Source organism: Rhipicephalus microplus, unplaced genomic scaffold (assembly GCF_043290135.1).
Source record: "Rhipicephalus microplus isolate Deutch F79 unplaced genomic scaffold, USDA_Rmic scaffold_32, whole genome shotgun sequence".
Lineage (NCBI taxonomy): Eukaryota > Metazoa > Arthropoda > Arachnida > Ixodida > Ixodidae > Rhipicephalus > Rhipicephalus microplus.
The window spans coordinates 5,147,658-5,163,132 of record NW_027464605.1 but is presented as its reverse complement, the minus strand read 5'-3'; positions in this window follow the sequence as shown (position 1 = coordinate 5,163,132).

Here is a 15,475-nt window from a genome sequence, read left to right as displayed (position 1 = left end):
AGAGTCACTCGTTCCCCGCGCACTCTGGCAAAGCGCGCGAAGCAACCAATAGGAGAGTTGCGGTACAGCGCCGTCTAAAAGATCCTCACTCAACTGCAGTTTGTACTTCTATGAGATAGCGCCGTTGATTGTACTGTTCGGTAGATACTGCCTTCTTTTCTTTCTTGTCTCTTTTTCTCTCGGTTACGCATGACTAGTGACAAGGTTAGACTAAGAGGAGCTTTGCCCCCCCAAAGAAATAAATGGTTCATGGAAACTTACGCATGTATGTATCAACGTATGTATATATGGTTGGTTTGAGTAGGAGAAAAATCGTATTAGGATTGTTTCGCCGTTAGTATTTGTCAAGCTAAGTGCGGACTCGCTTGATATAAGACAATGTTAGAGATCCTTGATCATATTAATTGAGGAAAGACACATTCACCTTCAGAAGTGTGCAAGAAAAGTGGATGCCGCATCACCCATAAATCATGCGAAAATGTCTAATATTTGAAACACAGACTTCTTTACCTTGAAGCCAGTGCTGTCACCTATTCCCTATGCGAGAATTGATATCTTATATTTAATTATTTTTACAAATACGCGGTTTCTCGCCAATCTTTAGAGCAGTGGTTCTATGCCAATAAATATTTTGATGAGCCTTTGTGTAACTGTGGAAATGATGAGAGGCACCTCGCAATGAGAGAAACTGGGAGTAATTATTTCACATCAACATGCAGCGTTAAATTGGTGTTTTTTTATTTCTTACTGGCAAAAAATGATCTAACCAAAGTGTCACGTCATTTCGAAGTAAAAAGGTTGCGATTACGTTGTATGGTCAGCAGCGGCATTAAACTAGTTTCTAGCTGCGTTTGATTTTCAAATATTTATTTTTTTAACGTAGGTTGGCTCTGCCGCATTGCAAGTATATCCCACGGTGAGGCATACTGAAATCAGAATGTTTCACTGTTTTGTGGCAGAGTGTAGCTCCAAAACACGCGTTTCCTCTCCGAGAATGTGTTACGCGAACCCCGACAAACAGAAAATCTCGAAGTACGAAAGCTCCGTGGACCCACATGTTCGAACTACTGCCACTTTAGAGTGCCAATGTACCACTTGCCCCTAGGATCTACACTACTCAAGGTTTCTACCACATACTCATGGCTGACTGCCCTCCTTGTGTATGTGGCCTCCGTTTTAAGTATACATTTTGTCATGTCGGTACGACGATGAAGAATCGTTAAGCAATCGAAGCGCAATAGAGTAAGTTTATTGTTGGGTGAATTTATGCCCATAAAATCTGGTGCAGCAGTCAAAGTACACGCAAGTAACAATAAAAGAAACAGTGAACATACTTACAGGTCGATTCTGATATAATCGTTGGTGAAGCAAGTCACCATGCAAATTGAAACCTTCCAGGGTTGTTGCTAGAACTTGCTTCAACTCCACACACACACAAAAAAAAACACAGCATATCCACGGAGTGCATGATGATGAGCGGGCGAAGCGTCCGTCAGTCTGTCCGTGCCTCCGTCCGTCCGTTCGTTCTTGATTTCGTCCATCTGTGCGTCTGCCTGTGTGACAATCCATGCGTTCATCCGTCTATCCATGCGTCTATTCGTGCGTCCATCCATGCATACGTCCGTCTGTTTGTCTGCGCATCTGCGCATCTGTGTCTGCGCATCTGTGTCCATCCATACATCCATGGGTCCACGTGTCCGTCCGTCCATGCGTCCATCTGTGCGTTCGTCCATCTGTCTGTCCGTCCGTTCGTGCGTCTGTCCATTCATCTGTAAATCTAGTGAAACCTGCAAGTACCGCCATCTCGCATCTTTTAATCATATATTGATCATATAGAAGTACCGCCATCCAGCGGACATTTCAAGGACTAAACGAGAGGTGATATGGTCGGGCTAGTGGAGCGGCAAGCGGGTGCTCTCTTACGACCTGCAATTTGCCCACCGTTCACCACCGCTTTTTCATGGCACTGGGGCACAGCCTCGCTAAACCTTGCTGAAGCCAAGGAGGTTACGCTCAGCGAGTGGAAACCTTTACTGGTCAGATAGTGCTCAAAGTGCGTCCTCTTGTTACTAATTTTTTTTTTCAGTAAGCATCAAAATTAAGGCAATTTTTCTTTTTGAAGATTAAGTCAACGATACACGCCTCTGTGGGTTAGTTCATCACAAACAATTATCCATTTATTTATGATTAACGTGTGCGGGTTTCCTCCTCAATTGAAAAGAGTGCGCCCGTGCCACTCCTCTAAGGAATCCGGCCGTGGATGTGGCTACCTATACTATTTTGACGACGATGACGACGATGAATACTGCTACAGACAAAGCGTTGCGAACGCATGACTCACTTAGAAGTGTGGCAGCGCTCGTGTCTTTCGTGTCCTTCTTGTCTCTGTGTCGGCGTATTGTTCTCGCGCTATAACTATCGGCATGACTCACGGCTTTAGGAGCTTCGCCCCTAATCAGCTACTGGTGTTGTGCGCGCAATCATATTAGAAGATCGCACATAACGCTTAGAATAATCGCTTAACGATTTAGAAAGCCTCGTATTCTACGGGAGAGCATTCAGCCGTCCCAGACTGCCCTTTGACAACCCCGTAAAACAAACGTTACGAACGCGTCACACTGGCGCAACGATTAATTTGTGTACATTGACTTCAACTACCTACACAAGCATGCTGATTTTGAGCACTGCTCTGGGGGCGACAACGCAGAAAACAACGCATTGTACTTGAAACAGTTCAAGCGCAACGAAGACATTTGGTGAAAAGTAGAATTCCTTAAAAAAAATTGATAGATCCCACGTACAGTGGGAAAGTCACTTTAAAAATAGCACAACGTTACGAGGTGGAGGTAAATTATGCCATACACGACTTCCATGACATGATTAACATGTTTAGACGTGTCATTTACCTTCGTCGTCTATTCACGTCATGTGCTGTCAAATTTGGTATATCTGGAGCTATCGAAACGGCTGCCAGCGCTTCATGAGCGTCGTATGTTGTCATGTTCTCACATGACACGCGTGTCATGATTATCACGTTTGCACCAGTTATATACCTTCACCATCCATGGGCGTCACGTAACACCAAATTTTATATATGTGGAGCTAGCGAAACGGACACGAGCGCATTATGAAGGGCCCAGTATACTCCGTGGTAACGTTGACCGCGCGCACGCTGGGTGCAACTATACGCTACGTAAGCAAAACGCGAGCACTCTATAGTCTAACGGTAGACGCGAACAGCCTCCGTCGGCGCAGCCCGACGGCAACTGGCGCGAAATGCGACATGCTGCAATGCGCACCGATGCGTTACCCAGACGGCACTGCGTCTGCCTCCTTTCGTGACGGAGGGACGCCGGATGCGCTGAAACGCGCATGTGTCAAAGCAACGCCGCGCGGCACGCGCCTGCTAGCATATTGCTGGACCAAAGCCTGGCGTGGCAACGCCAGCGTGACGCGACGAAATGAACGATGGCGAGCACGTGCACCGTGTCACGTCGAAATCTATTGGCGCCTTGACCGTGGCGACTAGTCATGTTCTCACAAGACACGCATTTCATGATGATCATGTTAACACCACTCACATACCTTCGTCACCCATTCTCACGTCCTGCAATACCAAATTTGGTACATATGAAGCTAGCGAAACGGCCGTGAGCGCACCATGAGCGTGGCCTGTAGTCATTACTCATGAATTACATGACATGCTTCTCATGTTTCTACGTTAGGATCTGTCACTTGTGTTCGCCATGCAGTCATGTCATACCATACGAGTTTTAAATGCGAAGCAATTGGCGAACTTCGGCGACCTTGAGCGTATCTATCTATCTATCTATCTATCTATCTATCTATCTATCTATCTATCTATCTATCTATCTATCTATCTATCTATCTATCTATCTATCTATCTATCTATCTATCTATCTATCTATCTGCCTACGACTTTTAGCTCTCCTGGCCGTTTGAATAATCGTATCGACACCAAAATTGATATGGCTTACCATGACTTTATGAAGAACATATTTGATTAGTCACAACATTAGTCACAATTAGTCACAGACAGACAGACAGACAGACAGACAGACAGACAGACAGACAGACAGACAGACAGACAGACAGATAGATAGATAGATAGATAGATAGATAGATAGATAGATAGATAGATAGATAGATAGATAGATAGATAGATAGATAGATAGATAGATAGATAGATAGATAGATAGATAGATAGATAGATAGATAGATAGATAGATAGATAGATAGATAGATACGCTCAAAGTCGCCGAAGTTCGCTAAGAAACGCTTCGCATTTAAAGCGAACGTCTTCATGCTCGTTTTCTAGGGGCTTGGGCTTGTGCTACGCTACAGCCAGATTCATTGACCGCTTTTCTGGTTACAAAACTAACCCCGTAGTTTCACAGAGGGACAAAAGCCACCACTAGGATCGCCGCGGTCACCGCTGTCAACACGGGGGCATACGTGCACGCGCTGTTCTCGGCTGAATGCTGTGCCTGTTGGTTCGAGGCAATGGTTCCTCCTAGCGCAATAATTATACTACCACGCATGCTTCACCCGACATACAATGTGGCAGTTGGATGCGCGTGTGAAAAACTTACTTTCGTGTACCTTTTTAAAAATATCAAGTCTGCAATGTGTACATTCGTGTTGGATGCAGCAATATTCGCTGCATGTGCTGTTCCAGCATGGATACTTATCTGAGGTAGTGTAACACGAGAGTACTTATTCAGGCACACAATAGTTACCTAAGCTTCTGACACTAAAAAGGCCTTATATATCCACCAACTCGAAAAACAGAGTCTGACAGTGAGAGTTGAGCTAGTGCCTGTTGCGCTATTTACACACTGCGGAACATGGTCGCAGTAAAAAGAGCGAGGAGCGTATGCATTTCTGTGTTAACAGATTATTAAATATAAGGTTGCTCTGCAGCCTCCTAACACACATAATTTTGGCAACACTTCAAATGGGGAACATCGAAGTTTCCGCAAGGCAACGTCCGTGGGCAGCGTCAATACACGCGGATCTCTAGTACCGATAGCCTAGCCCACCATGGCCTAGCCTTAACTCGGAGCTTGCGATCACGTTATGGTCATTCCTTACGTGTAACTTTGGCAACTACATGTTACGTGGACAATATTGCACGAGCGAAAGTGTGTCGCACTTTACATTGTGCAGAGTCGCAAGGCCAATAGGGTATGGTGGCCCGTTCAAAAATCACAGCGTGCGTTACTTTGGCAACTTAGATGGACTGTATACGTTTGCACCGCGATATGCCGCGAATAGTTTGATGAATACTGCTCCCAGTGTTCGACTTGATTACATTAAGCGAAGCTGCAATTCCCTAATTTAGAGAAAATTAGCACATCTGTTCACAAGCAGAGCTCTGTTGCACATTGGTTTTATTCATAACGTGAAACACGCAACATATGTAAAATGCTCAGAAACGTGTCGAGCTGAGAAAGCGTTAACGTCTATCAAGTGTATGCTCTTTTATGGCTGCTTATGTTTAGGAACATCACGCTGTCGAGACATTTATTTACAGTAAATAAAGCAAGTTTGCTATGATTTAAAGAGAAAGAAAAATACCGAATATGCTATGAACAACGCTTCTTTTTATCGTAGAAATACTCTGTGCGAGGCCATCAAATGAGGGAACTGTTCAACAAATGAAGGAACTAGCTTCACATATACTAAATTTGGTATTACGTGACGTGAATGGACGGCAAAGGTAAGTGACAAATCCAAATATAATAATCGAGACATTTGTGTCATGTAAAACATGCATGACTACATGCTACGCTCAAAGCACGCTCGCGGCCGTTTCGCACGCTTCACATATACCAAATTTGGTATTATGCGACATTGATGGTCAACGAACACAAACGCGAGGCGCAAACATGATAATTATGACATGGAAGTCATGTATGACACAATTTACTTGCCGCGATTATGGTGGTCTTGCAGCTGGTTCGCTAACTTGACATACGCCTTAGTAGGCGTCGAATGACGTATTGGGAACATGAATTACAGGTCCTAACATGCGAATCACGGCATGCATGTCATGTACGGCATAATTTACATCTCACGCTCATGGCGCGCTTGCGGCCGCTTCACTAGCTCGATATGCAACATTTCAGCCTACCAATGCTGGTGCTGGTATTGCAAACGTTAGTGGTGCCGTCGTTACGCGACTATGAACTACATACTTGCATCTTATCTGGAAACGTGAGTGCACATAACATTTATACTTGCGCTTATTGTGTACTACGTCACTCCTCGTCGTTACGTTGCGTTGATTTTAAAGTTACATAGCAACCTTTCTCATTCGTGCTTCGCAGCCATCAATTCCCGGATTTACGAAAATTTTAAAATGTGGAGCATTTCTTACTTGCACGGTGTCGCACTTCGGTGTCAGCGGTGGCGTCGTCCACAACCCCACTGCGCGCGCTCGCGTCTCATGCCGGTCTAGGAGGACACCCGCGAAATTGCTCCTCACCTCGCGATCTCTCGCCTCGCAAGTATAGAGATGCGAAGTGCATGAAAAAACGGGAAAATTCCGGGAAAAGCCTTTTTTTCTTTTATCGGCGCAGTTCTGGAAAAATTCTATCTCGGTGGCCATGGGTGGCGTCGACCATTTCGAAGAATGGTCACACTCGCTGTGGGGGTGCGCCCATCTATAGGCAGTCTAGATCGGCTTAGGGTGCCTGGATGCGGTCGTTCGCCTCCGCTCAGCGTGGGGGAGAGGGGGAGAGTGGGTGCATAGAGGCAGGCACTCGAGATCAGCTGGTAGAATAGCGGCACCTGTTGGAGCAGACACCAACTACTCAATGACCTTCGTCTCTGCTGCCAGACGGCGTACGTGCTGGCAGGAACACTGGGTGATGTCCTCCGAGAAAGCGTGGCATCTGCCGGCGAGCAATCTCGGAGGCGGAGACTAGTTGCGCCGCCTCCTCCAATTTATTAATGTCGGCCAGATGCGCCTGATCTAGCTGTTCACCACCCTCTCATCTAGCCGTTAGCTGCGCTCACCCATCGCCTATCTTTCGCGTGTGCGTTGGGGCCGGGCGAGAGAACCCATCATATAGTGCTTCACGATGGAAATCATATCAGGTAATTTTTAAATGTGAAGCATTTCTTGGCGAACTTCGGCGACTTTGAGCGTATCTATCTATCTATCTATCTATCTATCTATCTATCTATCTATCTATCTATCTATCTATCTATCTATCTATCTATCTATCTATCTATCTATCTATCTATCTATCTATCTATCTACGTCTTCTAGCTCTCCTGGCCGTTTGAATAATGATATCGACACCAAAATTGATATGGCATACCATGACTTTAGGAAGAACATATTTGATTAGCCACAACATGAAAATCATGACATGTATGTCACGATTATCATGATTTACACTTCATGGTCCTGCAGCTCTTGCGGTGGTTTCGTTCCCATGGCATGTTGAAAAACTGGTATGGCATGAGATGATTGTATGGCGAACACAAGCAACAGACCCTAAGATGAAAATCATGACGTGCATGTCATGTAACAACGCGACTAACATGCCACGCTCATGATGCGTTCACAGCCGTTTCGCTAGAGTCAGATGTAACAAATTTGGTATTACAGTAGGTAAAGGGATGACGAAGTTATGTGACTGGTGCAAACATGATAATCATGAGATGCGTGTCATGTAACAACTTGGCCACATGCCACGCTCATGATGTGCTGGCGGCCGTTTTGCTAACTTCACTTAGACCAAGTTTGGTATTACGGGACGTGAATTAAGGACGAAGGTATGATACTGGCGTGAACATGATAATCATGACATGCGTGCCATGTAACAACATGACTACCTGCCACACTCATGATGCGCTCGCGGCCGTTTTGCTAGCTTCACATATGCCAGATTTGGTATTATGTGACGCCAATGGATGACGGAGGTATGGGACTGGTGCAAACATCATAATCATGAGATGCGTGTCATGTGAGAACATGACAACATGCCACAGTCAAGGCGCCAATACATTTCGACGTGAAGCCATGCGTGTGCTCGCCGGCCTTCATTTCGTCGCGTCACGCCGGCGTAGCCACGCCAGGCGCCGGTCCTGCCACACACTGGCAGACGCGCTCCGCGCTGCGTTGCTTTGACGCATGCGCGTTTCAGCTCGTGCAGCGTCCCTCCATCACGAAAAGAGAGAGACGCAGTGTTGTCTGGGTAACGCATCGGTGCGAAATTCAGCATGTCCCATTTCGCGCCGGTTACTAGACAAAACCACCCCCGCACCATAAGCTAACTAAGCGCCAGGAGGTTATCTGGCGCCGCTTGCAAACACATTCATTTCCGTGCCCATACATTTATGCACGTATATACCCCGACTCGATTGATCCGCATTGCTCGCATTGTGGCTCAATAGCCACACTTAATCACATTCTCTGGGCCTGCAGGGAAGATCCCCCCTCTCTCGATCTCCTAGCCGCTCCCTCGCCAGAGGGGTGGGAGGCAGTTCTGACCTCCACCAGCCTGGCCGTTCAGCTCCAGGCCGTACAAAGGGCAGAGGAGGTGGCCATCAGGTTCAGCCTGGCGGGTCACCTACCTCCTTAAGTCTGACGACAATAAAGTTGTGTTCTCTCTTCTCTCTGTCTGGCCACGCCGACGGACGCTGGTCGCGTCTGGCGTCAGACTATAGAGTGCTCGCGTCTTGCTAACGTATATCGTAGCTGTGCCCAGCATGCGCGCGTGTCAACGTCTCGCTGGAGTATATTGGGTCCATCATGACGCACTCGATGCCGTTTTGCTAGCTCCACATATACTAAATTTGGTGTTACGTGACGCCAATCAATGACGAAAGTATATCGATGGTGCAAGCATGATAATCATGACACGGGTGTCGTGCAAGCAAATGACAGCATACCACACTCATAGCGTGCTCACGGCCGTTTCGCTAGCTCCACATATACTAAACTTGGTATCACGTGATGTGAATAGATGACGAAGGTAAACGAGACATCCAAACATGATAATCATGACACGGGAGTCATTTACGGTATTATTTACTCTCACCTCGTAATTTTGTGCTGATTTTAAAGTGACATATCAACATTTCTTATTTGTGCTTCGCATATCATTGATTCCCACTGTACGTGGGATCTGCAAATTTTTTTTAGCACACTTGTGCGCTGAAAATAGACCACAAGAAGCAACACGGGGTCCTTACTCTGAAGCATGCGCCAAAGAACTTCGTCTTCAGATAAAATTATTTTAGCAAGACTGTGAAATCTTTTAAATTGTTCCTGGCCAATAATACGCGTATTTTGTGTTTGTTCGCTGAAAGTTTCTATAATATTAACATAAATATGAGTGTGTATATATGCACGCTGCCAAAGCTTGTATATGCGAGGAGTTCTGTATGAACATTTTTGGAACTGTACAATAGCCCATAGCTCAATTCGATTCAAGCCGAATTCTTCGTATAGGCAGACACTAATTAACAAACAAACTGGACACTCGCTAGTAGCGACATCGCGGCGCTTATACGCTTCATGGAGTCTAAAGTCACTACCACCCTCTATAATCACGCGGGAGCTCGATGCAGCATTGCAGCTGCTGGGGCAGCTGTCACGTGGTGGTAGTGAGCTTCGTGCAGGGCGGAGCATACACTACGCAACAATGCTACCAGCACCTCAGTATGTCGAAGGCACCTGCCGCTGTTGCAAACGTGGAATAGGTCTATAGTCTGCTAAACTTACAGAGCAATCACACTCGCGCGCACGAGTATCCACGCGGTAGAGCGCGACAGCGTTTCGTCCCCTATGCTCAAGGACACGAACCGCGTGCATTGTGGTAACTTCTTTCCCTCGTGTCCACCCTCACTGTGCAGCTTTTCGGCAATCAGCGTGTCGACAGCAGGGTGAACGATCTCGAAAGGACGCTGAAGTGCAAAAAAAACTTTTCTCGAATCGGAAAAGAACCCTTTCATGATACCTTGAAGACGCTTAGTAAGAAATGAAATGCATAAAATTTGGGTTGTGACGCCACGTGGAAGTTTCCGCAAGATTCCTCATGACGTCACATATTTCGATGGCGCGCTTAATGTTCTTACGTAATTCGCAATCTGTGAAAAAAAAAGTACATGGTCCTCTGAGAGGGCAATAGTCTTCACATGCCACGTTTGAGGGAATCGTTGTTGTGTCTACCACGCCTAAATTCAAATACATTATGGAATTCGTGACACCACGCGTGAAAATTTTGGCACAAATTTGATACAAATTCAACTTACAATTTGATTTTATCCTGTAATAATAAACTGATGATGGTGAAAATAATAGTCGATCGATTTGTGGGGCTTAACGTCCCAAAACCACCATTTGATTATGAGAGACGGCGTAGTGGAGGGCTCCGGAAATTTACCACCTGGGGTTCTTTAACGTGCACCCAAATGTGAGTACACGGGCCTACAACATTTCCGCCTCCATCGGAAATGCAGCCGCCGCAGCCGGAAATCGAACCCGCGACCTGTGGGTCAGCAGCCGAGTACCTTAGCCACTAGACCACCGCGGCGGGGCGTGAAAATAATAGTACTATAGTTGTTAGAATACAATTTGTCCATCTAGACTGATTGTTTTCTTTAGTGTATCTTTAAAATGCATGACGAAGACCTCAAATTCCACTTTTTTGGTGGATTTAAAGGATAGTTAGGGCAATTGACTCATAGTGCAATAATTATGAGACGGATAACAGTGGTTACTTGGTAAAATATTTAATGACGTCTTCGACTCCGTGTTTGGTGCACATTGATAAAGACAGCAGCATTTCGATACTTACTCCCAAAGTGAACGAAGAAACAAATTAGATCACTTGTTATTCCCTCAACGAATACAGTATATTCTGTAAAGTACAGATAAAAATGCAGTTGAATTTTACAATTAAGAAGATGAAAATATGAAGATGGTGTCACTGTGAGCATTTTCTTCGAGTGGCTAAGCCGGTACGTTAGCAATGTAAGTGGTACTTGCTTCAACTTAATCCGCAAAACTTTATAAATGAGTCAATTCAATTCGACATCATGTGCAAGTAACGTGCCTCTTTTAGTAATTCGGTGGAGGAATACCAAAATGTTCGTGTTGTCCGTTTGCTTTCAATTACGCCAGCGCTTGTAAACGTTCTGGGAATAAAATAAAAAAAAACAATACTTGAAGGCTTCTAGCTCTTCTCATCTGTCTTTGCAAATTATGTCTATTTCACAGTGCACAATGGGTGACATGTTAGGCTTGAATTGATAAAAACAATGTTTATGCCAAAATAAACAAAAAAGCTTCTACATGCCAAGGAAACTTAGCGCTGCCATTTTGCTCTAACGATCACTAAAAAGAAGCTAAAAAAATGGCCTCGTACCTGCACGTTACACTGCAAATGTCGCCAAAAGACGATAGTCTTGCGCCTGGGGAGTGAACAAAACGTTTATTTGATGTTCTGCGCATAAAAATCGTTGAATGGTGTTCTGGAGGCGCTGCGTTATACTCGAGCGTGCAGCCGAGGCGAACGGGCGCATATATTCACGTCACACGTGAGACATGAGCGCTATCTGGCAGTTATCTGGGAAAACGAAGCGCACGGCGTGCGCGCTTGTCTCGGAGGCGATAAGGTGCAAAAAGCAAGGCGGCTAGGTGCCACCACCGTGTCGTCTTAGAAAAGCGTTGGAAACACTTGCCCTTTCGTTCAAGCGTTGCATCGTCAGCGTAGCGCTACGGTCCTTAGAATTACTTATGTATGCATTTTCTAGTAAAAAGACACACATACAGAATATTGACTTGTTTGTTTTGGTACCTCAGATATGTGCAATAACTGCTTTTTAATTGACAATCGCACAAGCATGAACGCTAAATCTTGAGCGATATTAGGGGGCGCTGCAGTTGCGGTTTGCCGTTTGGAGCGTCGTTTGGCGCCATTTGAGGTATCAATAAAGTACTCCATAACATTTGATGTATCGTTAAAGGCGGAAAAATAGACAAATGTACAGACAGACAGACCAAATGGATGGATGGTAAAACTTCATTTCGTCAGAAAGCAACTGAGGATGATTCCGTGTTAGATGGCCATCAACCCAAGGTTGGCGGCGACCTGTGTGGCCCACTCCACGACCCTTAACTGGACGACTGGGTCTGAGCTGCTCAACACGGCCTCCCAGTGCTCAAGAGAGGGATCACGCATAATATCCACAGGCGGCGGCACTATGCTACATTCCCAAAGTATGGGATCATATGTTGCCACAGGCTGACACCATTTGCATTGCGGCTTAATCTCCTCCGGGTACATTTTGTTCAACACGTAAGGGTTGGCAAAAGATCGAGACAGACCACAATTTTTGCGTCGAAGGTCTATCGTCTTTAAAAATATTATTGGCCTCTGTGTCACTTTAACATAACTTCTAAAGAATATCGCGTCTAAACCAAACTCGCTCCTTTATATTACTCTGTGAAGTTAATTCTAGCCATTGCTTTCAGCTGTGCCACCAAAAGGTAGAGGCAGTCTACCGACCCGCTCAAATAGCGAGCAACCGAAGCCCTCCTTAATACCAACCTCCGGCTCATCAACTTTATCAGCACTACCAAGCGCCCCCTTATAATCAACCGACTGGATCGGTCTTACAGCTACCTCAGCCAGTTCATCAACTTGCCGCTCACACGTGCTATGTTCCAGTGGCTTCGTCACCTTACTAAAGGAACCAGCACATGGGTCCCACGTATCATTATCAGCAGGCTTTTGATGGTTACCAGCGAACTCCTTATCAACGTACCAACACTCATTTAATCCCGTCAATGTTTCTGCTCATCCGCAAGATCAGCATACAGCCCACTATCTAGCAGACCCACCAGGTTATAGGCCACAGTAGCGTGTACTCCACGTTCCACAGCATCAAGTACCACAATATCCATCAAGACAGGTTCCAAACCCACCCTCCGAACACGCTCCTCCGCATGTGATGCAGCGCCATCATGCACAGATGTCAATTTGTCGACCGACAAATCCTGCTGTGGCGAACATTCTTTCCGTCGTACTCACTTACCCAAACAAGGGACCAAATTCTGTACCTATGAAGCATCCACACCACGTGAAACAAGTGAAGGTGCTGAAGCCGAGACAAGAACATCCTGTCCTCAAACGAGTGGGAGACAAAACCACAACTCCAGGAGATCATAGGCGCCACTTGGACGAGCAGGCTTACACTTCTCAGTTGCACTTGCCGCCAGTGATTGCTCACCCGCAGAATGCTGCGGGACCCAACCACGTTCTCCCACCGAAGAAACATCCTGCTCAACAAGTGATGGTGCTAAAGAAGAGACATGAACGTGCTGTGCACAAACGACCGGGAGAAAAAACCGCAGCTCAAGGAGGCGACCAGCACCACGTGTATGTATACGTGCAGGCTCACACTTCTCAGCTGCACTTCTCGCCAGTGGTTGCTGGCCTGCAGAATACTGCCGTACCCAGCCACGCTTCCCCACAGCAGAAACATCCTACAGTCCATTATATACCACTCAGCTCTTTGCAGAACCATCGAGTGCGCAAAGCAGGAGCCAATCTTATGTTCAAAGCCGGTCACGTGCCAAACGAGATGATTCTCAATGGGCCAAGCTACGGGGAATTAAATATACCCGGTAAGTAAGGCTTCTCTGCATTTTGAAAAAAGTGCGACTGCCGTGCAGTATAATGTGGTCTGTGTACTGAGTGGTCACACGAGTTTGCAATATTTTGCAGTAGTCTACTGAAGATCGGCCACTGATAAAATGGATCCCACTGCCAGTCGATACGGAAAAGAACTCTGAAAGTGTTTACTTTGAGAAGCACGTAGACAAACATGCACTCACTAATTAGACTACTCAAACTGCCTCGCCGTAAAAACAACTGGCATATATAGTAAAAACATTTAATAACGAAATCGGCGAGGAAGTGGTTTTCCTTTTGTTTTCGATCGAGTTTCATTGCCGCGAAAATAGAATAATGACTTCACACCACTGACATCACATCACAAAATCAAAAGTTATTTGGACAAGTCGCTCATCTTACTCTGCCTTGCGTCGTTTTGAAGGTTTGCACCTCGCAGCACAGTAAGCTTTGCATAGCTTTGTCGTCATCGTGAGTGCCGTGGCCGAGCAACACTGCACGTCACCAAAGTGCTGGAGATCCGCGGCGATGGACGTGCGGCAGCTAACAGTAAGGCAGTTTAGGGAATGTATCACACCATGAAATGTCTCACACCATGAAATGTCTCACAGCATGAAATGGATTCTGCAGCCAGTCGATACGGAAAAGAACTCTGCAAGTGTGTACTTTGAGAGGCACCTAGGCAATCATGCACTCACTAATTAGACTACTCAAACTTAATTAGCATACCTTATTAGCATACCTTACCCTCGTTCGCCTTCAACTCGAGTACGCTTCCCCTATTCGGTCCCCTCACAAAAATGCTTTACTGACATGTTGGAACGAATTCAGAACAGGGCAAGCCGCTTCGTTTCTCACGATTACAGCTATCAATCTAGCGTCACAGAAATCAAACTTGACCTTTCATTGCAATCATTGAGTACTCGACGTGACATTGCCTTGCTGACACTGTTTCACAAATTCATTCATTCATCTCGAACAACACTAGCGTGCTTGAAAAGACCCTACTTCACGTCGTCGGCACTCTCTAGTAGACTTTTTCTGAAATAAATGCTTTTTACTGCCACCTACCACCTACTTCACGTCACACAGGCTTCATAATCACTTTAGCTATACCCGCATTTACGGATCGACACGTGCATTCAACTGCTCTACGCTTCCACGTGCAGTCCGATGTTGGAATTCCCTGCCGGATAGCATCGAATGTCTGACAAACATTAATGCTTTTCGTGACGCATTGATCAGTTATCTCGCCAACCAGGTGTAAAAATGTTTTACATATACCGCAGTGTGCTCTCTTCGTTGTAACCTTTTTGCAGTCTCTTATTCTATTGCACTTTAGTGTCGCTTATATATTTCCTTATTAATTGTTTTATCTTTGGTAGTGTTGTTGATTTCTTTTTTATTTTGTACTGATCTTCTTAATATGTGATCTGCTACATGACCGATGTTCATAAACTTTGTGTTTTTGTAACTACTACGGAAGTCCACTTATTTGTACTGCCCCCCTTACACAATGCCTCAACGAAGGCCTGTAAGGTTTTTTTTAAATAAATAAATTAATAAATTATTTAAATAATTAATTAATTAATTAATTATGTCACTTTCGTGGGTGTTGTCACTTGAAACGTCATACGTTGACGTTCACTTGAAACGTCATACGCTGAGCTGCCAACGGGTGCATTAACAGAACTGTTCTAAGCAAAAACGTGTTCTCGCTACCATCAGCACTATCCGTGTGACTGTATAGATAACAATGCTCACACCAATTGTTGTTGGCGGAAAGTACCTGC